Consider the following 27,748-nt stretch of genomic DNA (forward strand, 5'->3'; position numbering starts at 1 on the left):
ATATAAAGACAAACTTATTACAGATTTCGTAATTATTGCACAAGCAATATGTCAAATATACCAAAATATCATAATATTTACATTTGTTGATTATCTCAAAGCCCTTAACGTAGTTCCACATACACTCACATACAGAGCCAAGCATAATGAGAATGCCAAGCATCAGATGCCCATGTGTAAGACAAATTTCTATTTAAAATATTACACCAATCAAATTATGTAAAGAACAATTAATATAAAATATGGCATTCCCCAGGAGAAAAGTTGAATTTCATTATGGTTCTGTCCTAGCCTTAAATACATTATCATCACTCCTAAAAGAACTATGTGTGATTTCAAAATTAAAGAGAGTTGACCAAAAATATCTTATTAAATCATTTTGTGTACATGGACTACATTAAGTTGTAAAGCTCCATCAAAAACCACATTAATTAGCTCTTTCATCTAGTGGAATCTTTCTCCAACAATATAAAAATATTATTTAGATTCAATAAGTGTAAAATTCTTACTGAAAGCCAAGGAAAGACCAGAGACTAAAAGCTTGAAATTTAAATTCAGAGGTCACAACTGGCCAATGGACAAAGGGAAAAATGACAAATACATTAGTCTTCTCCAAGTAAAATGCATTAAGTGTAAAATTATCATGGAGAAGTCTGTACCAGAACATGTTAAGATATTTACTGGCATCCTGAAATCAATTAATAACTTAACATCCCATCCTTGGTCAGTGGTATAAGAACTCTGAAAATTTTCCTTTCCTTTGGCATTAGTATATAACAGTAGGTAGCAATTTCTTCCAGGTACTTAAAAATCCTTTCAATTATTTGGTGTAGATAAGTTGTTGTTGTTGAATTGTTGAACAGTCATGTTCAACTCTTTGTGATACCATTTGGGATTTTCTTGGCAAAAATACTGCAATGGTTTGGCATTCTCTTCTCTAGCTCATTTTACAGATGAGGAAACTGAGGCAAACAGGATTAAGCGACTTGACCAGGGTCACACAGCTAGTGAGTGTCTGAGGTCAGATTTGAACTCAGGAAGAGGAGCCTTGCTGATTCCAGTTCTGGCATTCTATCCACTGTGCTACTTAACTGACCCATGTATAGATTAGCAAATATAAAATACAGGCAACTTGAGTGATGAGATGAAAAAAAGCCTCAGAGAAGATGGCACTTGAGATGAGTCTTGAAGTGAAGTGGAGATGGAGGTGGAGAGGGTGTATGTGCCAGACAGGGGAGATGATTTTTGCCAATGCACAGAGGTATGAGACAGAATGGCCTTTATGGAAGACAACAGGCATACCAGTTTGGCTAGAATTTAGAATGTTTGAAAGGGAGTAATGTTAAATTAAGCTAGAAAAGTCAATCAAAACCAGAATATATAGGGCTTTAAATGGTAAAGAACAGGGTCTGTGTTTTATCCTAGAAGTGTTGAACCTGAAATATAGAAGGCCTGGGCTCAAATTCTACTTGAGATGCTAACTGTATGATCCTGGGCACTTCACAAGTTTTGTGAGATTAAGACTGGATAGTTGTAAAGTGCTTTGCTAGCTATTACTATTATTATTATTCCCTAAGTGACTCCTATTAACCTAGTTACAATTATGTTATGTGTTTGTCCTTCATTCTTGAAGAGGACCATGGCATCAGGGAAATGATGACATGACTTGCAGTTGACTCTGATTTAAGTGAGGGAGGGCCGTGCTAGGTCACCAGCCTCACTTTCTCTTCCAGAGTCATCTGTGTCCAGTGGCCAGATATTTATCAGAATGACTGAAGATGGACCAGGATGCAATGGGAGACCCTGGCCCTTTTAGGCTAAAGCCTTTTCACATACTCACTTAGAGTGAGGTAATACCCATTCAGTGAATAGGTCTCTTTAAGAATGAGTCAATAAGTCTTTATAACAAAGTAAAAATACAAACCCATTGAAGATTTTATATATATATATATATATATATATACATATATATATATGTATCTACATATGCACATATGCATGCATGTATGTGTGTATGCATCAAAAACTTACCACTGATTGAGTCATTAACTCTAAGTTTACCAGGGAGGAAAAACAAAATGGTCTAAAAACAATTGATGCTTTTGGTTGGGGCTTATAGGGTAGAATTTCACAGTGCTCAGATAAATCACCCTTTATTTGATAGCACTAGCAGAATGAACCAATTCAGCACCCATTCAATGTTTTTGATAATCTATTATCAGAGCATATTTCTTTGAAATTCCAAGATGCTGGATTAACTAGTATAATTTAAAAAGTAAATAAGTACTTTTTAGGCAAATTAGAAGTTAAACGCTATTGGATAAATAAAACAGTACTGGAATTAATGAAACACTATTGGAATAAATAAAACACTTGATGGAATTTCATTCCTCTCCACTCTCATCTCTCTGTGGCCATTTCTTTCCTATTCTTCCATACTCTACTACATAATGTCCCTATCCCATCATTCCTTTAGTATGATTGCATACAGAAAGACTCCTTTTCACTAGCTTCCTACCAACTGGTGATGAGAAGTTAATATATTTATAACTCAAGGGAACCCAGGAACCCCTGCAGAATTGCTGCATTCCTATTCTATATTTAGATTTAACTCATCCTCAAACTTTGAAAGTTACATTTACCTCACCATCTCTGGGTAAGGCTAGGCATCAAGACAGCTGTGTCAACCCAGTGGGATAAAATCATTCTTAGTCCAAAACCTGAAGTGATTATTTTGAACTTCACCTTCAACTCAAAACATATTGATTCCCCAAATATCAGACTAAAATATTAAAAAATATATTGTGATCTTCTAATAAATTATTCTTGAATCTTTGACAAAATGGAAGTGAAACCTGAAAACCTTTTAAAATGATAAAAAATAATAAAAACATCACCAAGGTACAAACATGGGACATCAGACATGGAGTCAGGAGATCTGGTTTTAAACCTAATTCAGGAATGTACTAGCTTTGTTATGATTCAAATCACTTCTCAGAGTCTATTTCCTCATTTGTAAATGGTCTAATAACACTATTACAATAACTGACTGAACTATTGCAAAGCCTCCTAATTGATCTTGACTCAGTTCTCTCCCCATCTCTAATCCAACCTCCATGCAGTTGCCAAAGAGACATTCCCAAAGTACATATCTAACCATGTCCCTCCCCAGCTCAGGAAGCTTCAGAGGCTCCCTTTTACCTCTTACGGAAAAAAATACAAACTCTTTGGATTAACACAATATATTATAGTTTAGAGACAGAGAGATGTTAATGTAGATTTGAAGTCACAGTCTGCCTTCATTTTAATTTAAAGGAAAAGACTCAGGAGAACATGTTTAATTTTTCTCATTGTAGTTGACCCTAGTCAGTGTAATTATAGTGGGTTATCCCTAAAAGAAACATATAAACATTTCTGACCAGGCTGCCCCATGAATATTTCTGCCAAATTCCGAAAACCTCTTCATTTCATACTGGAAAATCACTCTAGCCTTGGAATTAGCATTTTGGAAGTACCCTCTTCCTCCTCTGTCTCTCTGACTGTCTCTCTGACCTTCCAGAACTTTCATTTAATAAGGTGCTCAGGCCAAATCTTCTGCTGTCTTCCCCCTGAAGGTAGGGATTATCTTTCTTTCTATTTGTATTCAAGGTGCTGTGTACAGACTGACCTAACATTCTTTATATCCCCAGACCTTAGCACAGTATCTGGCATATAGCAGGTATTTAATAGATGTTTATTGATTAAGACATCTTTTATTCAAATCCAGCCTCAGACACAACACAAAAACTAGCCCTGTGGCTTTGGGCAAGTCGCTTAACCCCAATAGCCCTAGTTCCCACCAAAACTGACTAAAAGTAAATGTTGCAATGACAAACAGCAGTACTTTCAAATGTCAACAAAAATATACATGAAATATAACAGTGCATTAAACATGTGAGTTTACTCAAAATATAACAACAAAAGCAATCTAACGAATATGTAGGTATTTGAAATTGTGCTGGAATCTTCCAATAGGATTCTCTGCTACAGAAGAACAATGCATATCCCAGATCTCTGCTTGTCCCCATGTGAAGTCACTAATATTATCTATCTATCTATCTAGATGGAGAGATAAATGTATATTTAGATATAGATATATATTTAAAGAAAGCACTCCAATCCATTGCTTCTCCAATTTGATAACAGAGAATCAACAGTGGCACCAAGGAATGGCTGAGGGGATTTTCCCAGATATCTCACTGTCTCATGCCCTCTGTTGAGAAAGTGTGGTGAGAAAACTGTAGTGTATCCCTTTGACAAATACTTTGCTGCAACTCATTATCATAAGGACTCAGCTTAATGTGGTTAGCTGGTCTGGATCCTAATGATTACACTGTGAGGATGTTAAAAATGTTCAGTTCAGCGAAGTACTTCCTTCTTTTCAAATACATAGTAGACCAGGCGATAGCAATCTTCCTCTTTACTATACTTAGCTTCCTTCAAGAGTCTTAGTTCATTCTGAGTTTTTGTATTTTTGACACTATTTTTACAGGTCTGGGCCATGCTTACATTTACCTACTATCTGGCTTCACTTCCATCTTCTGTATATCTTTATTTTTTAAAATCTAAGTTGGTTGATAAGTTTCCTATGCATTCAGAGTGGTCTCTTCAGACAAATCCCAATGGCTTGCTTCATTGGAAATGCTTCCTCTTGTGTCTTCAGAACTTCATTTTTCAGCATTTCCTATCCTTCCTGGGTTGACTTCCCCTGAAGCATTTTTAGTCCATGAGATTACATCTAACTTTCATCTGAACCTTTTGAAATCTGCTTTCTCAAAATCTTGGGTCCATGTCAGAATATGCCTAATTTTTCTCTCCTCCAACACAAATTTTAGGTAGTTATTGGGGCTCCCCACCCTTACCCTAAGAGTTGTCATCATTTCCAACCCAGCAACCAGTTCCCATCATCAAAAAATGGGAAGAAGAATAAAATTTCCTCTCATTAGTTCCTCCCACCTTCTGAAGGAAATTATCACTAAGGCAAGTTAGGAAATTGATAGGTGTGATGCTTTTGACACAAAAAGACCAAGAGCTCTGGCAAATGTCTAGTTAACTGAAGTCCCATATCATTACTATATCATAGCTTTATTCCAGGTTTCTCATCTGTTTGCGCTGGACTTCTCATCTATTTCATCTTTCTGTCCAGGTGGTCTATAATATATTCCAAAGACAAAATCATTCATTTCTTCCTCTATTGACCTTCATTTAAATATTATCCATCATGTTTCTCCCCTTTGGTTCCTAGATTTCTTCATATGAGCAAACAGTTGTATACAAACAATGCTATCCATTCCCCTTTTTCTATCATGTTTCTTTTGAATAATGCCTAAGCCATCCGTACCTATAGAAAGCTAAGTGGTACAGTAAATAGAACTCTGGGACTGGTGTTAGGAAGACCTGAGTTTAAATCTGGCCTCAGATAGCTGTGTGACCCTGGGTAAGTCACTTAACTTCAATTTGACTCAGGTTCCTCATCTCCAAAGGGTAGATAATAATAACACGTACTTCCCAGGATTGTTTTGAGGAACAAATGACATTTATAAAAGTGCTTTGCATGGTGCCTGACACATAGTAGGTGTTATATAAATGTTAGTTCATTGTTATTATTATAATTATTATTATTAGGAATAAGTTTTATCCCACTAGGCTTCAGTGATATGCATTAAGCAAAATTTGTCTTTGTGTGTTGGATCTCTAACTCCTCTACCTTGCTGTCTAACCTTTGAGCATTTGTGTACAAACATTTGAGGTTATGAGTATTACCACTACTCTCTTTCTTGGATTTTATCTCCTATGCATTCACTTTATTGTAGCTATGCTCTGTAGTATCTGATTTAAGAAGGGAAGAGCTGTCAAATGTATGTGAATATAGATCAAAACTTAATTTCTCTTTCTTCCTTTTTTTCCTCCCTCTTTGTTTCTTTTCTTCCTTTTGAATTTTCTTCCACAAAATGACTAACATGGAAATATTTTACATGATTACTAATTATAACCTATGTCAGATTGCTTACCATCTTAGGGAGGGGATGGAGGGAGGAATAGAATTTGGAACTCAGAACTTAAAAAAAAAGAATGTTAAAATTGTTTTTACTGTATAATTGGGGGAAAATACTATTTTAAGAATACGTGCTCTGTTAATTCTCTCTTCATAATTATGTTCCAAGATTTTGCTACGAATCTATTAAGACACATTTTTTTCATGACAATTTCAGAGAGGATGAATATGCTTTCCTCTCTCTCTCTCTCTCTCTCTCTCTCACACACACACACACACACACACACACACACACAGACTCAATCATTTCAATCATATCCAACTCTTAGTGACCCAATTTGGGGTTTTCTTGGCAAAGATACTGGAGTGATTTGCCATTTCCTTCCCCAGCTCATTTTAAATATGAGAACCAAGGCAAACAGAGTTAAGTTACTTGCCCAGGGTCACACAGTTAGTAAGTGCCTGAAGCCAAATTTGAATTCAGGAAGAAGTTGAATTTTCCTGACTCTAGGCCTGGCACTGTATCCACCTAGCTGCCCTTCTCCCTCCTCCCGAAATTTAATTCTTAGGTTAGATGCTCCATCTAACTCTATGTATAATTAAAAAGAATCTTGTTTGTGTTCTTTTGCATGAACAGGCAATGGCATTCAAATCACTGGGCTCCAAAATTGGAAGCAAATTCAGTGTTACTATTCTACATGTATCACATATTACAAGATAAAATTTCTACAATGTTTCCTGCCAATAAGACTTGCAGCTTCTAGAAGCTCTTACTTAGGTTTCTGTTACTTCCATGGAAAATGAAAAATATAAAAACCTTTCCTATTAAATGGAAGTGCTACTTATGCTCATTAAAATTATTAATAAAACAAATATTATAATGTCACTTAATAATAGAATCACAGAATATAAGGAACTGTCAGAAAATCCAGACACCATTGAACACAATACCTTTATTTTCAAAATAAGGAAAGTGAAGTTAATAATCAATAAAAATGTATTAAATACCTGCTATGTGCTAAGGGCTGGGAATACAAAAAAAAAGGCAAAAGACAGTCTCTACCTTGAATAAGCTTACAATCTAATATGGGAGACAACAAGAAAAGAAAATGAACAAATAAGCTATATATAGAAAAAATAGGTAATAATCAAGGGAAGGAAGGTACTAGAATTAAGATGCCTTGGAAAAGGCTTCCTATAAGAGATGGGATTTTAGCTGAGACTTAAAAGAGGCCAGCGAGATCAACAGGAAGAGATGAGGAGGAACAGCATTCCAGTCGTGGAGGACACAGAGAAAATGTCCAAAATAGAGAGATGAAACACAGAAAACCTAAGTAACTTGAACAAGGTGACACAACTAATTACCGTAACAATTTAAACAAGAAAATCTGATTCCAAAGTAAGTGTATGATGATGGTGATAACTACAATTTATATAGTACTTCGGCGTTTACAAAGTGCTTTACATGTTACCTGATTTGTTCCTCGCTACAACCCTGTTTGATGAGATGCTATTATCCCCTTTGATAGATTAGCAAACTCAGGTTAAGAGTTTAAGTGATTTTCTAGTGTTTGAGGTGGGATTTAAACTTTAGTCTTCCTGACTCCAGCTCCTGGCACTTTATCTACCTTCCAATTAATCAATAGCAGTTACACAAACTGCTACACGCATAACTATACTATGCTAGACTCTACAAGGAGACATAAATCATGGCTCCTGTACACATGAAATTTTCAATCTATAATACAAAATGTAAACAGGATAATGTACTCTACAATCCAATAACAACCCAAAATGTTTGAGAGGTTATAGAAAAATGGACAGACATCTCAGAAATGTAAATCCTTCCCTAGGTCCCTTTTTTGGAAGCCTCTCTTAACTTCAGCATAGCTTTTATTTCATTTTGTTTGTTGGAACTTAAAGTAGATCCATCTAAACATCAAAGAGACATTGGTTTTATAAAGTTACAGTTAACCTGAAAAGACATTTCTTTCATTTTAGACTCAATATACATCAGTAGTTATTGACAAAGCCTTCTTTGAATCATTGGAATAAAGATTTGTTTTTCATTCTGAAGAAAATATGCAGTCTAAGAATTAGGACAATCACATTCTTGTAAGGAGGGAAGCTGACAATGGACATCAACATTCAGTAAATTATTAGTTCAAAACTAATTTCTATTCTCAGTCTTATGAATTAACTGATAGTTTAAGACATGCTTGACTTCCGACTGATTTCCAAATACATTTGCCAACCTCACTGAAGAGACAGAACATATCTTTCATTCATGGCTAATTATTGGTTTTTAATAAACATTCTTAAATTGGATCATAGGATCATAATATTTCAGAGTGGGAAGGGAGTTGAGAGGTCTAGTCCAATCTTCTTGTTTACAAATTAGGAGACAGAAGCCTAGAGAAGCTAAGAGATTTGTCCCATGCCACACACAAACTAAGTAACAGAGCCATAATTTTAACTCAGTTCTTTTGACTTTAAACCACATTCTATTGCCATGTTGTCTCTTTTTCCTATGATGTTCCTTTAAAAAACTTCACTTAATTGGGTTGAAGTTAATATTATATCAAACCTTCTTCTTTGCTTTTTATATTTCCTTCACTTCTAAATCTATCCCACTTCCTTGCTCCTTCCAGCATGTTATCTCTTCTAACAGATAAAAATTGAGGAAAAGTAGTTCACCCACATCTATATAACACATCGATAAAATCTGACAATAACAACAAAAATAATAGCTAGCACTTATATAGCAGGGTAAGGTTTGCATAGCACGCTATATATATATATATATCATCTCATTCAATCCTCACTATAACCCTCCCTAGGAGACAGTGGCTATTATTATCCTCATTCTACAGTTGAGGTTACACAAATCTCAGCTGCTGAGGGTCATACAGCTAGTCAGTGTCAGAGACCAGATTTGACCCCAAGTCTTCCCATCTCCAGGCCAAGTGCTCCATCACTGCACCAATATTAATAGGATGGATATTGCTCTGACTTTCTCAATGACATAGATCATTGAAAAGTAGCTACATCTATTGCTTGCTAATATTTATAAGCTTTATTGGACATCTGTCCCAAGATATTATGATGGATTCATACTCTCATCTTCATGGGAACTGCTATCAGTAGGGGCCAAAAGCATTTCATTTCTCCTTATCCTGATCTTACTCTATTCAATATAGTAGAAGCCTTCCCCAGATTTTCAGTGTTGTACAGATTACAATATAGTATTGGTACAAATCTCCCCTTACTCACTACATACATGTCCATAATGTTACTTCTGGTGTGTGTGCAAATCATTACCAGTTAAATGCAACAGCCTTATGCCTATTATGTTTCTTTAAATTACTATTACAGACCTTTGCAATTTTCATTCATTTGAGATAGCAGTATCCCATAATGTCCTATCATATAGCATCACTGAGAAAAAACCAGGGTTAAGAATATAACTGAAAATACTGAACGATTTCCCAACTGTGGTCTACTATGCTTTCTGGCTCCCAATTTCATTCCAGACCTAACTCACCATTCATTTGCTGTACCTTTTCATGATATACATGTATAATGAGCTGTGCATTCAATGGCAGGTCATCATCAGGGCAACATGAATTATTTATTGACTTGATTCTGCCTGTGTGGATTTGAGCAACTAAGAACCTCACTGAGTAGGGCCTGGAGGTAGGTTGCAGAGCTGAATAAAAGTACCTCAAGTTTATGATAATTTATAATAATAATTTCTCTATATATTATATAATAATTATTAAAATTATACTATTTGATTTTATTATTTGATTATGGTTTGATGGTCATATTATAATGATAAAACTCTAATTTGGAATCACTTGGGCTAAGTGGTCCTAATGCCCATATAAGCATATAGGCAAAACAGACAGATGTATTTTTCCAATATCAAACTTTGTGTCAGTTAGATAAGGCTTGCAGTTTCTCACTGGATGAACTCTTGACTTACTGCAAGGCCCTGGAGTCATTCTCCTTTTGTTACCTTAGTTAATGTTGGAGGTTCTCACCAGTTTGTCTTCCTGATAAAGAAATTCCACTTCTACCCAAGCTCTACCCAAGGTACACCTGTGTATTGATAAGGAGCCCCAAGAACTTTGTATCAGTTCTGAGTCTGATTAGGAACACTTGGCACCAATTACCAGTTCTCAACCAATCAAGCCCATTTTTAGAAAATATAATCTTGCCATTTGAACCCCAACTTTGAGGGACTTCTCTCCTCAATACCTCTCCTTCAGCTTCCTGCTGGGATGTGTCATTTTGAATGTTGGGACAAACCTGTGTGAACCATGGTATATGTATGCATTGCTTGCCTGCTTGCTGAATTACCTAACAATAAAGTTTACAACTGTATCATTTCTCTGAGCACCAATTTTCTGGAAATATTGAACCCAGGTTTTTGCTTTAACCTGAATCTTTAGAGACCATATAAAGTATTAACAAACAAAAAAGTCTTAAGAACCATACTATCTATAAATAACCCTTCTTCCATTTAGATGTTATAAATAATCTCTTCAAAGACAATAATAACATACATGTTTCTTGAGCATATGTCTCCCTGATTTGTATTTCACTTAAAACTGATAACACAACATTACAATTATTTGTGTAATCCAAGTAACTACCGTGTTTCCCTGATAATAAGACCTATCCCGAAAATAAGCCCTCCCCTGACTGTGTAAGATTCCTCTAAAATAAGCCCTCCCCCGAAAATAAACCCTATTGAGATTGCTACTGTAGTGAAGGTGATTCCCTGTGCTGCAGGCTACATTACGGTACCCTCTTTATGCCCCGTCCCCCCCCCCCCCGGGTGAAACGCACACTGCGCTCTGAGCTGCATCCAATCAGAGCTGCAGCAGTGAGCGCGTCATCCTGTTCTTCCCCAGTGATTTGCTTATTGAATAAAGGTACATTTTTTTGTTCACATTTACCTGTTTATTAAAATTGCTGTCAATGTTCATTAAAATAAGCCCTCCCCTGAAAATAAGCCCTCTGGTGTTTTTCTGTCCAAAAAAATAATAAGACAGTGTCTTATTATTGGGGAAACACAGTAGTAAAATGCTTTCCATATAGCAGATGCTTAATAAGTGTTTGTTAAATTGAAGTTTTAAGAATTAACATAAAGCAGGGCAGCTAAGTGGCACAGTGAATAAAGCACTGGCCCTGGAGTCAGGAGGACCTGAGTTCAAATCCATCCTCAGACACTTAACACTTACTAGCCATGTAACCTTGGGCAAGTCACTTAACCCCAATTGCCCTGCCTTCTCCCTCCAAAAAGCAAAAAGAAATTAACATAAAGCAAAATGAAAAAACAGATATACTCAAATAAGGGGCTCATAGGTGTATTGAAAGTCACCTTGTTAGAAAAGAGCCTCTAAGGCTATTTCCTAAGTTAAATGCTTTTTTTCCAATCTACAGTACATTGGGATCTTATGTTCTCCATTCCTTAGCTAGTCAACCATATGACTCTGATGATATGGTCTGCTGTAGATAATTATCTTTGAAAGTATATATGTTCCTTGAACATATTTTTATTAAAGAGATTCTGGATGTATGTGTAATATGAGTCTGGCACATGCACAGATCCCATCAACTTGCTCATTTAATTCAACCTGGCCACGTGGAGCACCTAAGAAGCTCATTTGCAGGAGAATCATGATTTCATGTAAGGGAAGTGCCTTGGAGAGAATGTGGGAAAAGTGTAAACATTTGTAATTGCTTATGGACACAGACTTGATCAGACCAATGCTACATAGGAACCAAGTTAGATTTGGAATATAATCCTCCAGAAACTGACATAATGTAGAGGAGAACAAACCCCAGATGTAAGGAGGAATAGGGGGAGTGCTGGTGGTAATGCTTATATACTTGTTCTTACTATATATTAGAGGTAAATATTGCTTTATAATAGCCAGGTGATGATAAATAGCTAAACGAAACCGGGATGTTAGTCACTGATCCCCTGCCAGGAAGAAAGGGCCAGTGGGAACTTGAGATTATGATGGTAATGAAAAAGTTTCCTTTCCCACACCCAACAAACTCCTCTCAGGGTAACCTTGGAACCCTGGAGAGATGTAACTACCTGACTGTGGGAGAGTGAACCAGAGCATACATGTTATAAGTGTATGGACTATTTTCATAAAGATTTTATAGAAATAATAAAGTAGGCCAAAAGGACAATAACTGCTGTTGTTTTCCCAATATATTTTATTGATAATTATACCATTAGTAGTCTTTACCATGCTTTTAGCACTTTCTACTCTTTGAGAAAGTACAAAATTCTAATCCTGGATGATTCATTGTTCATGTTTAGGCAACATCAGCATACTCAAAGTACTACTTAATTTACTATACCTATTTGGTGCTATACTAAACTAACAAGGGGTCACTTTATAGAACTACAGAATGTGGGCAAGGTAGTAATAACATTCATCTGACTGAATATCTAAAATTTCCCTTGAGAGAAATAGAGAAAAAAAATAGGAATGAAGAGGGAATAGAACTTTGAATCATTCAGTCAATAAACATTTATTAAGAGCCTATTATGTGCCAGGCATTGTGCTAATTGGGCTTCTAGATTCTGAATCAAATTTTAAAACAACAACAATCAAAATTATTAGCTAGTGGTTAAAATACAGAAAAGCAGGTCATTAGAACAGACCAGATAAGAAAGAATTAGAAATAGTTGATAGCCCAATGGCCCAGTGTTCAATGAACCTGAGGACATAAATAGTTTGAGAAAACACCCATTTTATACCATATAGTCCAATAAGTTCTAAATGTATACACAACCTAAGCATAAAAGACCACATCATTTTAGAAATGAAAGGAGGAATGGAAGGATGTATGTGACCAGGAGGTGAATTCTTAATTAAAGAAAGGATAGAGGAAATACTACAAAGCAAATCTCCAAAGAGGGGAAAAATAATCTTGAAAAGAGTTACAAAGATTTTGCACAAACAAAACCAATGCAGCTAAGAAGGGAAATCTCTAAATGGGGAAAATCCTTCCATCAAATATCACTGGTTAAAATCTGATAGCCATGATATATAGAAGACAAAGACAAACATGTAATACAAAAAGCCATTTTCTGGTAGAAAAGTGACCAAATGATATAAACAGCTCTTTTTTTGTATTTCTTTTCAAAAGAAGAAATACAACTGAAAGAATTATGATAAAAATACTATCCACCTCCAGATAAAGAATTGATGGAGTCTGAATGCAGATCGATGCATACTTTTTAAACGTTTTCTTCATTTTTCTTCTTTATTTGCCCTGTTTTTTTCAAAACATGGATATATATTTTGTATTACTTCACATGTGTAATCTATATTAAATTGTTTGCCTTTTTAAGGAGGGGGAGGAGTGGAAGAGAGGAAAAGAATTTGGAATTCAAAATTTTAAAATGAATGTTAAAATTGCTTTTACATGTAAATTGGAAAAAATAATTGATAAGAGAAATGACAACTAAAATCATTTTATTCATACCCAGAAAATTGTCAAAGATAACAAAAGATGGAAATAGTTTATGTTAGACCAACTAAGGAAACTAACTACACTATCATAATTTTGGTGGTGTTCTAAACTGGAACAATCAATCTGAAAAAAAAACAAATTTGGAATTATGTGGTAAATGTCACTAATCTACTGTCACCCTTTGACCCATTTGTGCATCTCTTCAGCATATACACCAAGGACAATGAAGACAGTAAAGTGCCATAAGCACCAAAATATCCATTGCAACACATCTTTTGGTTTCCAACAAATTGGAAACAAAGTCAGTGTCAATTGACTGTGGTATGTTATTGTGGTATAATATTACTATATCACAAGAAAAAATAAATGCAGAATTTAGAGAAATATAAGAAGAGTAGTATGAACTGGTACAACATATAAGAACAAATAAGAACCAGGGAAACAATTATATACTACAATAATATGAACCAAAAGAACGCTGCAATGAAGTTGAACACTGTATTAAAGCAATGGCTACCCTTAGATAGTAAAAAGAGAAAAGTAAATGTACCTGCATCTCCCTGGAGAAGTGGGGCATGCTGAATGAAAATAAAGGGGGGGGGGAATACACTGTTGGATATAGTCACTGCCTCTGTTGGTTTTGCTCAATGGTTTTTCTTTCTTAAAGGAGAAGTGAAGGTTTATTGAATGTGTGTGGATGAAGTGAGTAGGGTAGAGAGAAGGGGAAGAGAAATATAATTGGAAATGACTGATGTAAAAACAAAAGTCTTCAATAAAACACATCTTTTAAAAAGGAAAATCTGATCCTGAATAGGCATTACAACTGTGACACCAGATAGAAGGATTCCCTCAGTAAATCAAAGCGTCATAAGAGCATTAGAATTGGAAGGGACTTTAGAGATCACCTCATCAAAGGCTTTCACTTAACAATGAGATTAGGACCCCCTAAAAATTGTCTGTTTGACAAGATCTGATCTCTCTTCATGACCTCCCTTTCTTTCATGGCATTTACAATTTCCTTATATGGCAAGTTGCGAAATGACATGTTAAGAGTACAAAAGGGGTGTCAATATAATCAATGGCATGATAGCACTACAGAAACACTGATAGATATGTTCTATTTCATATCTGATTGTTGTCTTCCTTGCAGTTCTATCTCTATTTTTGACCTGTGATCTAGATATGATTTATCTTAGCTGAGTTTCACATCAGAGATTGTGAAGGGATATTTTCCCTAACTACGTCTTTGGCCTCATTGTTCACCTAAGTTATCTCTCTAACCAAGTTACCTCCATGCTTTCACTCATCTGGAATTGGGAAATCCAAAAAATAAAGAAGTGTGTTATCTATGGAATCAATACACTGACAATGTTCTGGGTCAAGTCCCAGAGTAGAGAAAAGTGTTCTCTCCTTCCTGCTCAGAATTAGGGAGAATCCTAGAGAAGGGGCAAGTCACCTCAAATTAGCTTATAGCAGTACTGGATAGTTTCAAGACCAAGTATTTTAGACTTCTGAACTGTATGAAATCAAAAGACACTAAGAAATAAGGATCTTTACAGACTAAATATTCTATTAGTTATGAAATCATCCTTTAGACAAAAATTAACTTTTGTTGTTGTTCAATCATTCAGTCGTGTCCAATTCTTTGTGAGCCCATGGACCACAGTATCCCAGCTTTTCCTATCCTCCACCATCTCTCAATGTTTGTCCAAGTTCATGTTCATTATTTTCATGATATTTCAATCCATCTCATCCTCTGGCATCCCCTTTTCCTGCCTTCAATATTCCCCAACATCAGGAGAATGAATACCATCTTTTCATTATGTGACCAAAATACTTAAGCAGTTTCAGTATTTGACCTTCCAGTGAATAGCCTGAATTAATTTCTTTAGGTATTTACTCATTTGATCTCCTTCCTGTCCAAGGAACTCTCATAAGTCTTCTCTGACACCACAATTCAAAAGCATCAATTCTGTAGTACTCAGCTTTCCTTATAGTCCAATTCTCACAGCCATACATTGCTAGTAGATAAAAAACAGAGCTTTGACTATACAGACCTTTGTTAACAAGGTGATGTCTACAATCAACTTAGTTATCATCAAGGAACCATTTTTCTAACTGGCACTTTCTATTCTATTGATAATGATAACAAAAACACTACCATTAGTCATTTGAAGCCAATGTCATCCAAATATTAGTTATGCTGCTTGAGACTTGAGTAATGCTATGAAAATCAGTCTAGTCACAGGACCAGCAGGTCATAACCAAATTATGTTACTGGGTGCTTTTCAATACTATGGTTACCATAATAAGCATTAAAATATGAAACTTACTGATTAGGTTCCTGTAGTAGATGCTTAGTTTGGGTCAAAGGACTAAAATTTAAGGGCTAAACTACTAAAAGGCTAAGGCATATAAGAGAGACCAAAGACAGAAAGCAGGTCCCATATGTTTAAAAATATGCCTAATGGTACTATTTGTGATGGCAAAAAAGTGAATACTAATCTTTTATGGACTGGCTGAATAAACTGGAATATAGAGATATATGAATTTATGGATATAATGGAATATTATTGTACCATAAAAACCAATGCACACAGGGAATTTAGAGAGACATGAAAAGATTTTTATGAACTGATAGAGCTAAGTGAGTAAACCAGGAAAACACTATAGACAATAACTGTAACATAATAATAATACTAAAATGAATCAGATTAATTTCAGTGACCACTCACAGTCTATTACAACAGATGATGAAACACATTTCCTTCTTCTTGCACAGGAGAGGGATCATAGGTACAGAATGCTACAGACTCTCACAAATTAGGCCCTTTTTTAAGTTAGATTGGTTTAACTATTTTTCTTTTTTTACAAGGGAGGGTTCAGCAGTGGGAACTGTGATAGAAAAGAAAGACATCAATAAAATGCATAAGAAGAGTAAAAATCACCCACTTCACCCATTTAAATTATGTCTCCTAAGAGTTTAAAGGACAGCTACATCTGTTCTAATATATCTTATCCATCTTATCTAATATATCTTTTTCATCCAGGTTATTATAATAATCCTTAGTAACTGTGTGGCTTACTCTATAGGATTTCCCTAAAGTCTTGGTGCAATTTTAAATATAACTTTAAATTTTAATAGCTTAAAACTGCACTAAAAGTTTTGGAACACTGTATTTATAGGATCATAAGACAGTAGACTTGGGGCTAGGAGGGGGTCTTAGAGTCTGTCTATTCCAAGTTCCTCCTTTTCTAGATGAGGAAACTGAGGCTCAGGGAAGTGAACTCGCCTACCCAAAGTAATACAGGTATTATGTGGCAGTCAATGGTATTTGAACCCAAGTCCTCTGACTACAAATTGAGTACATTAAAGCCACTGTAAAAAATGACATGGAGCAAATAAATGTTTACTGAATAGTATATTCACTTCACTTCTGAAGGTTCTATTAAGCTGTTCTAGGATGGGGAAGGACTATCTTACAGCTGTCCCCTGCAGACCTCAATGCTGGCAAAGAGTTAGAACAGAGAAAACAGGAAGGAAACCCTGCCCACCAGGCATCATTTCTGCATAACTCCCAAGACCCAAGTTCCTAAACCAGTAAGTACAAAAAGCAAATAGGGACCAAGATGAAAGGATGATTAAATAAGCAGAATAGGCTTTTGTATACATGTGAAATGACTGGCCTGGACTTCTAAAGATTGGGACTATTCAATTAGCCAGGTGTAAATCCTTAGTACTTCTCTCACCCCGTTATGAAATCACAGAAGAAAGAAAATGGCAGTGCCCAGATTTGATTTAGGTTCTAAAGTAATATGATCCTAGCTAGGATTGTGACCATGAAGACAGATGCAAGACAGGGACACTGTGTTATAATGGAAAGAATGCTAAAATTAGAGCCAGAAAACTTGGTTTCCAGACTCTGCCACTCCCTTGTGGTATGGCATTAATCAAGTCACCAAGTTTCCCAAGACTTTAATTTCTTCATCTGAAAAATAAAGGGGCGAGGGGCAGCCAGGTGGCTCAGCAAGTAAGAGCACCGGCTCCAGTGTTGGGATGACCTGGGGATCAAATCTGGGCTCAGATACTTAGCACCACACCCAGAAATAACTGGCCATGTAACCTTGAGCAAGTTACTTAACCCCGATTGCTTTAAAAAAAAAATAAAGGGGCAGATTTCAGAGGTTCTTAAGTTTTGTGTCATGGACCCTTTGGCAATCTGGTAAAACCTATGGACCTCTTCTCAGAATAGTGATGTTAAATGCATAAATTAAAATACAAAGGTTTATAAAGGAAGTCAAATACACTGAAATACCATGATTTAACTATTTTTTTTTAAAACAAGCTCATAGTTCCCTGGTTAAGAACTTTTGAGTTAGATGACTTCTGAGGTTCCTTGCAAGAGCTTATTATACTTAGAATCTATGTAAATCTCCTAACCATACTTAACATAGTGTTATGCTATTTTATGATAAAAAGAAAGCAGAAAGTAAAACATAATGTAATAAAATATTACATTATAATTTATAAGACTTTTAGGTATTTTAGACCCTAAACGTTGGTACCAACAAATTTTTAGGCCCTTTATCTTATTCATGTTCATGTAAACTTTGTTATATTAAGTTTGGTTATTAATAACAGAATTTTGAAATAGACGATGCAACAGATATATCAGAATGAATATCATCCTTCCAAGTAATCCCCCTGAGAGGTTAAAAACTTATTCCAACAAAGCTACCAAAACTCAAAATATCTCTTTTTTTAACTGCCTCCGTGGTCAACTTATAAGGCAGTATGAGTCAATGGACAGAGCACTCAACTTTGGAATTAGAAAAATTAGCTTGAATCTAAGCTCTGCCAACTCAATTTAATTCAACAAATACTCTCTGGAAGGCATTTTGCTAGATGTTCTCTGCTGTCAAAGAATTTACATTCTACTGGTAGGGCAGGTTACAACAGAAACAGAGGCAAATCTAATACAAAGTGGGATTTGAAGAAGTCAAAGGAGAGATGAGGCAGAACTCTCTGGAGTCAAACCTGAGAGGAAGAGAAGGCTTCTGTAAGGCGGAGGTGAGGGAACAGAAAATGTCTCATGCAAATGTAGACAAAAGATGGCATGTTGAGTTTGGGAACAGCAAACTCACTAAGTCTGTGGCCCTGAATAAGTGACTCTACATCTCTGACCTTCAATTTTTATAGGGATAACAATATTGAGTCTGGTTGAAGAGTGGTTCAAATGAGATGTCTCTCCTCTTAACATGAGAAATGTCCTTAAACTTTAATGAGATTTACAAATGACAGCTAGGAATATCCACATGGGTTGTCTAAATATCAAGGAGCAGCTCATGGGTGTCATAGATAGATATGATCTGAGGTCTGGCTTACCTCTGCAGGTAGGAACCAAAAGCTGTACCTTCACCACCCAGCATGCCTTGAGATCAAGGGAAGGTCCCTGATGCTTGGTCCTCTTTATTCCAGTCTCTAAGAGGAGTACTGGGTTAGAATTATATCTGCCACACCTCAAATATCTGTCTAATCTAGGGATCAAAATTCAAGACAAAAGAAAGCTTTCCTTGATCACTGTTAAGGGGGATGGTAGCCCTTAGCACTTACCAGTTTGGCTCCTTCCCAACAAAGACAAAAGATCATACAAAAAGCAAGTCTCAAATAAATCCACTTATCCATGGAAATGTTAGATCAGAAACCAAACAACTTATGCAAACTAGAATGTACCAGAACATGCTGAGGGTGAATGAGCTCTTGAAATGGGAGCACAATGAGACCTCAGCTCAAATCAAGGGAGAACCTGATCTCACCCCTGGGAAAGACCTCTCTCAAAAAGTCTCTAGAAGGAAAGCTTGAAATTAGGAGTGTGTTCATGAAGCCAGCTTCTCTGCATGTCTGCAGCTTCTCTTTTCAAGAGTATCTCTAGAACTAGGTGACTCTCTAGCATCTACTCTAGAAATCCCTAATAACAGAAACATTCAACTCACTGCCCACAAGGATCCATTTCTACTTGAGTTTGACATCACAGCCTTATACCACACACACAGCATCAAGCTCAGCATTCTCTCCAGCAATTAGGAGTCACATGTCCTTTCATTAACAGCACACAGAATCGGAATGCCCTCCATCTTGGGTGGGAGCCAGGTTACACAAATAAATGTAACCTAATATTAGGAACCATATATAAATTGATCTAATTTATTTGTGGTCACACTTTGTTTTTGAGGAGGGAAATGGTATTCCCTAGCTTGATGATTCATCTGACATCACAGATTTGTTTCAGAATAATTTTTTGGTCAGGGAGTATGGTGTATTTAAATTTATAAATTTATAAAATATAATAAATACCCATTAAAATACTCCATCTATGGGTTCAAGCAGATGATAATCAGTTTCCAAGAAAGCTTTACCCTGAAAGAGAATCAGGTTTTTCTTATACTATTTGGTTTATTATGCCTCCACCTGGGAACCCTGGACAAAATTACTTAAAATTTAGGTTTTGCTCATTTCTAGGGTCTCTGCAAAGGAGATTAACAGGGTGCCATTTGTAAAAGTACTGAATGTACAAAATAAATCTGATATTTAACATCCCTTTTTTTCCTCCATCATAAAGTAAATGTGCAAAGCACAAAATACTAACTAGCATGAGTTGACAATTACTTAAAACAAACTATAATCCATCACAAAATAATGACAGGAAAATATAAACAGATGCATAAAACAGGAGGCACTCAAAGGCATTCATAGAAGTCTATAGCCTCTACTATTCTCCAGAGGGATGATATCAAAACATGAAATACATGGTGGAATTGCTGAACAGGGTTTTCACCTTCAACTCAGCTCTGCACCATCTCAGCAACTCACTCAAAGTCACTATATTCTGGCAAACCGGGGCATGGCTTGGGCTTGACATCTTGGAAATGCCCATATTTTCCTCTGAGAAGCTGTTGGAGGAGTCACTCCATGGTCCCAGGCCTCTCCAAGTGGTCACCAATGTTAATACTATCTCAGGATCACTATTTGGTTGCCTATGGTCAGTAGAAGCAGAGAGCCAAAGACTCAAAAGTCCCCTCTATAATGGAATTTGGAGGGAAGCCAAGAGGGAAGTACTCACTAGTCTGAGTTTTTTAAATTGGGGTCAGACAATAGCAGTAAGTAGTCAATTAAGAGTGAAGCAAATAGCCATTTTATTCCAGTCAGGTGGAGTAGACACCAAGATGGATGGCATCTACAATGAGCTTGCTGTAAGAGGTTTCATACATACATATTTTTAGGGCAGCATTCATAAGCTAAACATTATGCAAAATAATATTGTATGAAACAAAGAAAAGATGACTATTCATAAAACACAGGTGGTTAAACAAAGAGAATTGATTTCTTGTTGGAGAAAATTGTATATTATTAGTTACAAGAGACAGAAAAAGGAGTTATTGCCTGAGTGTAACTGGTCTCAGTAAATTGGGCCAGATAGGGAAGAGAACTTTCCCAATATTCTGGAATCTTCCACCTTCAGCAGTTAAGTCTTTTTGTACTGCTAAATGGCAAAAGCAGACACTGAAGGGCACTGCCTGCAGCAGCTGGTCCTACAGCTCACTGAAGGTCTTTTACAGCAATATGGCCAATACAGAACAATATGGAATCAACATGACTTGACAGAGGGTTATTTCTAAGGAGAAGATCTATGTGTTAAACAAAAAATGTCAGGGAAGTTCATAGTACAATACCAGAAGGTTTATTAAAGAATATTAAAGCAAGGGAGAAGAGGAGACTCACTGGAGACTTGTTGAAGTCAGTCTCTGGGGATTCACCTGGGGAGGGTAATTTTCTCCACTTCTCCCACAAATCTCATGATCATCACTTCCACTTAAGCAGCTGTCATACCTGATGGGGTTGAGGAGGAATAATTTCCCTCCTCCCCTTCCCTCCCTTCCCCTGCCCTAGGAAGTCTAAGGGTAATCTATCAGAGGCTTGCCCTGTCCTTCAATCAAAAAGCTTAAGTCCTCTGAGTGAGAATTCTCTTCCTGTTCAGTGGTCTCTTCAACATATCCCCGAACTACAGGGGTGGAGGGAACACACAGGGACCAAACATACACTTGTAGATTTGCATTTCCTCTGTCAAGTTGCCAAGGTACCTTTCATCAGAAGTGATCAAGGTCCAAGCCCATCCCCATGCATGCTCCATGGGCTACAATCAAACTCTTAGCTCTACATTTATCAAAAGCTTAGGTGAGGGTCAGTTAAGGTGGCACAGTAAATAGAGCACTGGCCTTGGAGTCAGGAGAACCTGAGTTCAAATCTGGCCTCAGACACTTAAGTAGCCGTGTGACCTTGGGCAAGTCACTTAGCCCCAATTGCCCGTACAAAAAAATTTTTTTTAGTTAAAAAAAAATCTTATGTGACTTAAAAGAACAAAGATTTACTATTTGTCTTAAATGAGGATTAACATATTTTAAGAAGAGTTAACAGGACTCAAAAAGGTTGGGAGAGGGGAGGAAGAGAGCAGTAAAAAGAGCCATGATCAAGAAAAGGAATATTCAACCTGAAACAGAACTCCAGAGGTCAAAACCACAAACAGTTCATAGAAGTAACTCTTCTGCAGAGTTAGGCAGAGTCATGAAATGAGAAGTATAGAGTAAGGAAAGTATAGAGTCAGGAAATTGTAGGAAGTACAGCAAGAAGCATAAGGTATCAGTGAACCACAGATTGTCCTAGATAATGTCTCCCCAGGAAGAAGTGCCCTTCTGAGTCAGGAGGGCACAAACCAAGATCCCCCCTCATTCAACTGTGCCTGTGTGTCACTGTGGACCCAGAAACCGACACTATTCAGAGATAAATTCTCAGAAATTCTTTTTTTTGGCCTATTGGTAAAATAAAATATCAAAACCAACTCACAAGAACTTCAGAATTCTTCAATCCAGGTAACATTGTACCAGTAAATAATACCAGCCTAGGATGGAAAAGTACTTTTATATCACTTAGAACTCTGACACCTGAAGAAGTCCTTGGAAGATAAAGATGATCTTTGTTCCCATGATCTTTGTTCCACACCTGTGCATTCTTTAATTTCTTGCTTATTTAATTAAAGGTATATCTGGGCTTATTTGGATACCATTTACAATTGGAAATAATGCTGAACAATCTTTTGCCAAAAATCATTATGATACATTATACAGGACTGCTGGTTGAATGTTGTATATAGAGATAGATTATATGGTTTGCTCACTTTTCACTGAGAATTTTAAGTATTAATATTGAATGCTTAAAACTCCAGGCATAAAAGGAAGGACTGGTAAGACTGTAGAAATAATTTCTGAATTGACCTTTGTTTTAAAGAACAAAATTGATCTGTCCTCTAATTTTAAAAAATAAATCAGACATAGCTAGAAATCCAAATTTGGGTCAAATCATCAGGTATTTGCAATGCTAGATTAGGAGGAGTCACTCCAGGTTTTGTTGCATGAGGATGAAATGAACAGCGACGTGCTTTACGGAAATCAATTTGGTGGCAGAACATAGTGCAGATGGGAGGAAGGAGAGAAGAGAGAGATAAACAATATAATACTCAAAGAGGTAAGATGGCCCTGAACTAACATTCTAACTTAAGGCAGTGAGGGGAGTGGGAAGCAGCAGAAGGAACAAATTTGGAAACACACAGTTGCAAAAAGTTTAATAATTAAACCATTATTACATTAGAGCAAAATTGGGTCCTCAGAGATGTCAAATAATGATCACAGAATTCTAGGCTTTCAAAGTTGTAAGGGATAATAGCAGCCATCTAGTTCACCTAATATACAAAAGAAATCTTCACTGTAATATATCCCGTAGGTGACTGCTGCCCACCACATTCTGAGGTGGGTCATTCCACTTCCAGGTGCCCTAATTGCTGGGAAGTTTCTTCTGACGCCAAGCTTTAATTGACCTCTCTGCAACTTCGACCAGGCATTTCTAGTACATCCCTCCAAGACAAGTCCTGCCCCTCCTCCACAAAATCACCCTTCAAATATCTGAAGACAGTTATCATCTCATGTTGTGGGTGGCACAGCAGATATAGGGTAACACTAATTATCTGTGTGACCCTAGGCAAGTCATTTAGCCCTCTGTGCCTCAGTTTCCTAATCTATAAAATAAGCTGAAGAAGGAAATGGAAAACCACTCCAGTATCATTGCCAAGAAAACCCCAGATGGGGTCACAAAGAGTCAGACACAACTGAAAATGGCTAAAGACATAGACAACACACATCATCTCATATTACCTTATGATGGAAGGCTTGATTTCCAATCCAAAGTAAATTCACATAGTACTGTAGTTTCACTACTAAGTTTTGTTCAACTCTGCACACTGTCTACCAATTTTGGGAAGTTTCACTCCCAGAATAATAAAGTAAAACAGAAAGAAATCAAATTATTGAGTAAACAATTCATAGCTTTCAACAATTTGGATAGGGCCAGAAGGTTAAAAAACATCATTTTTCTACTAAAACATTTTGAAAAAGCATCATCTCAAAGACAATAGTTTTAAGTATGTTTGTTCTTTTCTAACAATTACTAAGTCATCCTCAAGTACAAATGTCATTTCACTCGGGAAGCTGCGATGGCCACTCCGGTCCTTCCTTTTGCAAACCTTTCTATCAGGTAGCTGGTGGACCTGTCGACAATGCATTAAGCTTGGAATCAGAAAAACGTGAATTCAAATTCAACCTCAACCCTTACAAGCTGTGTGATCTGAGGCAAGTCACTACACCTTTCTGTCTCAGTTTCCTCAAGAATAAAATGCGGGTAGTAATTGCATCTACCTCACAGAGTTGTTTTGAGATCCAATGAGATCCCTGTAAAAAGTCCTTAGTACAGAGCCTGACACACAGTAGGTGCTTTATAAATGCTTATTCTCATCCCCATCATAGTCATAATATGCCTAGCACAAAGAACAGGAAGAACAAAATGTTAAATAAAATCAATTTTTTAAGGCAAATCAAATTGAAGGAGGGGGAGACTCCAAGATGTAACAGAGAGAGTACAGAAAGTAGGCCAGAACCAGGCTGTTAAGTTCAAGTAGAGTATGACTGATAGGGAGTAGGTGGAGAAGGAATCCCACTACCTAAAAGCTTACTATTTTAACCAATGATTCTTGCTAACAAGATGCTACATTCAGTTGTTTCTACACTGCTGAAGAAGCTTAAATACAGCCAGTGACATCTAGACTCTGGTGTCCTAAAAGCCCCAGTGATTCTGCTCACTTATGTCTTTCCTTTCCACTGGACCCTAGCAAAGCACCATTATGTTATAAGTAAATCCCCCTACGTCCTCCACGTTCCTGAATACTCCTGATGTCTCCTTGTCTAAGCAGAAACCTGGTTTTCCCCACATTCCTAGAAATCCTTTCTAATGGAGGCCATTCCTTCTCCCTCCTTTTTCTTCTTTTTTTGTTAACATTATTGATGTTTTATTGTATTATTATTTATTTTGTTTAACATATCCCAATTATGTTTTTTTACTTTGTTAATGAATTTATTTTTAGTTTTCAACATTTACTTCCAAAAGATTTTGAGTTACAAATTTTCTCCCTGTTTCTCCACCCCCCCCCAGTCCAAGACAGTGTGCATTCTGATTACCCCTTCCAACTGTATCCTCCTTTCTATCACACACCGCCCCCCCTTCTCTTATCCCCTTCCTTTCTACCTTTCTGTAGGGCAATATAGATTTCTATACCCCATTGCCTGTACATCTTATTTCCTAGTTGCATGTAAAAAATACTTTTTAACATTCATTTTTAAAACTTTGAGTTCCACATTCTCTCCCTTCCTGCCTCCCACCCACACTCATTGAGAAGGCAAGCAATTCCATATAAGTTATATATGTGTTATCATGCAAAAGACTTCCATAATATGTTGTGAAATACTATTTTACCCTCCATCCTGTCTTGCCTTCTATTTATTCTATTCTCTTCTTTGACCCTGTCCCTCCTCAAAAGCATTTGCTTCAGATTACCCACTCCCCCAATCTGCCATCCCTTCTATTACTGTCCCCATCTTCCTGCAGGATAAGATAGATTTTCATATGTAACGGAGTATGTATATTATTCCCTCCTTAAACCAAATCCAATGAGAGTAAGGTTGACTCATTCCCTTTCACCTCCCTACTCTTCCCCTCCATTGTAGCTGCTTTCTCTTGCCTCTTTTATGTGAGATAATTTACCCTATTCTTTCTCTACCTTTCTCCTTCTCCCAACATATTCTTTTCTCACCCCTTAATTTTATTTTTTTGGTATCATCCCTTCATATTCAACTCATGCTGTGCCCTCTGTCCATACACACACACACACACACACACACACACACAATATATATATACATACATATAATATATATGCATACATATGTATTCCCTTCAACTATCCTCATACTGAGAAAAATCTCATGAGTTACAAATATTGCCTTTCCTAATAGGAATGTAAACAGTTTGACTTTAATAAGTTCTTTATGATCTCTCTTTCCTGTCCATTTTCATGTTTCCTTGATTTTTGTATTTGAAAGTCAAATTTTCTATTCAGCTCTGGTCTTTTCATCAAGAATGCTTGAAAGCCCTCTATTTCATTGCATGTCCAATTCTCCCCAATTCTGTTTTTTTGGGTAGATGATTCTTGGTTTTAATCCTAGCTCCTTTGACCTCCAGAATGTTATGTTCCAAGCCCTTTGATCCCTTAATGTAGAAGCTGACAGATCTTGTGTTATCCTGATTGTGTTTCCACAATACTCAAATTGTTTCCTCCTGACTGCTTGTAATATTTTCTCCTTGACCTGGGAACTCTGAGATTTGGCTATAATATTCCTAAGAGTTTTCTTTTTTGGATCCTTTTCAAGAAGTGATTGGTAGATTCTTTGCATTTCTATTTTGCCCTCTGATTCTACAATATCAGGGCAGTTTTCCTTGATAATTTCTTGAAAGACGATGTGTAGGCTCTTTTTTGATCATGGCTTTCAGGTAGTCCAATAATTTTTTAATTATCTCTCCTGGATCTATTTTCCAGGTCAGTGGTTTTTCCAATGAGATATTTCACACTGTCTTCTATGTTTTCATTAATTTGGAATGTTTTGTAATATCTTGATTTCTCAAAGTCATTTGCTTCCATTTGTTCCATTCTAATTTTGAAGGAGTTATTTTCTTCAGTGAGCTTTTGGACCTCCTTTTACATTTGCCTAATTCTGCTTTTTAAGGCATTCTTCTCCTCATTGGCTTTTTGGACCTCTTTTGCCATTTCAGTTAGTCTATTTTTTAAGCTGTTATTTTCTTCAATATTTTGGGGGGGTCTCCTTTAGCAAGTTTTTGACTCATTTTCCATGATTTTCTTATATCACTCTCATTTCTCTTTCCAATTTTTCCTCTATTTCTCTTACTTGACTTTCAAAATCCTTTTTGAGCTCCTCCATGGCCTGTGACTAATTCATATTTTTCTTGGAGGCTTTTGATGTAGGAGTTTTGACTTTGTTATCTTCTTTTGGTTGTATGATTTGTTTGTCTGTCACTAAAGAAAGATTCTATAGTCTGATGTTTTTTCCTGTTTACTTACTTTCCCAGTGAATTACTTGACTTTTGAGCTCTTTGCCAAAGTATGACTCTGCTTCTGGAGTGGAGAATATTTTGTCTCAAATTTCTGGGGTTTTGCACAGCTGTTGTCAGAGCGACTTCTAGGCACCTATGAATTTTCAGTTCTTCTAAGGTGATATGATCAAAGGAGAAGTGCTTACTCCTTCCACTGTCTGTTCTCTGGTCGGTGAGTGACCACAGACACTCTTTTCTGCCTCAGAACTGTGAGGAGGATTTCCTCTCCACAGCAGCCACAATCTCTGCCACACCAGCGCTCCTCCTCACTCCAGTACCTCCACTCAAAACTGTGACCCATATCCAAGCAAAGCAAAGCAAGAACAATTGCGCTCTGATCAGTGGCTTGATTCCCCCACCATCTGTAGGCCTGGAGCTCTGGAAGCAGCTGCTGGTGCTGCCACTGCCACTGAGCAGCCACCGCAACCCCTCTTGCCTCAGGCCTGGGGTCGGAACACACTCTTCTCTCCCCCAGGTTCAACTCCCCACTGACCTTTTACTTTGTCTTTGTTATTTGTGGATTGAGAAGTCTGGAAACTGCAACAACTGCCAGTGATCCAATCCCCTGAAGACTGCTCTGTAGGTCTGTGCCATATGGG

Source organism: Petaurus breviceps, unplaced genomic scaffold (genome assembly GCF_028583685.1).
Source record: "Petaurus breviceps papuanus isolate PSGF00001 unplaced genomic scaffold, PetGlider_PUasm1.0 175, whole genome shotgun sequence".
Classification (NCBI taxonomy): Eukaryota; Metazoa; Chordata; class Mammalia; order Diprotodontia; family Petauridae; genus Petaurus; species Petaurus breviceps.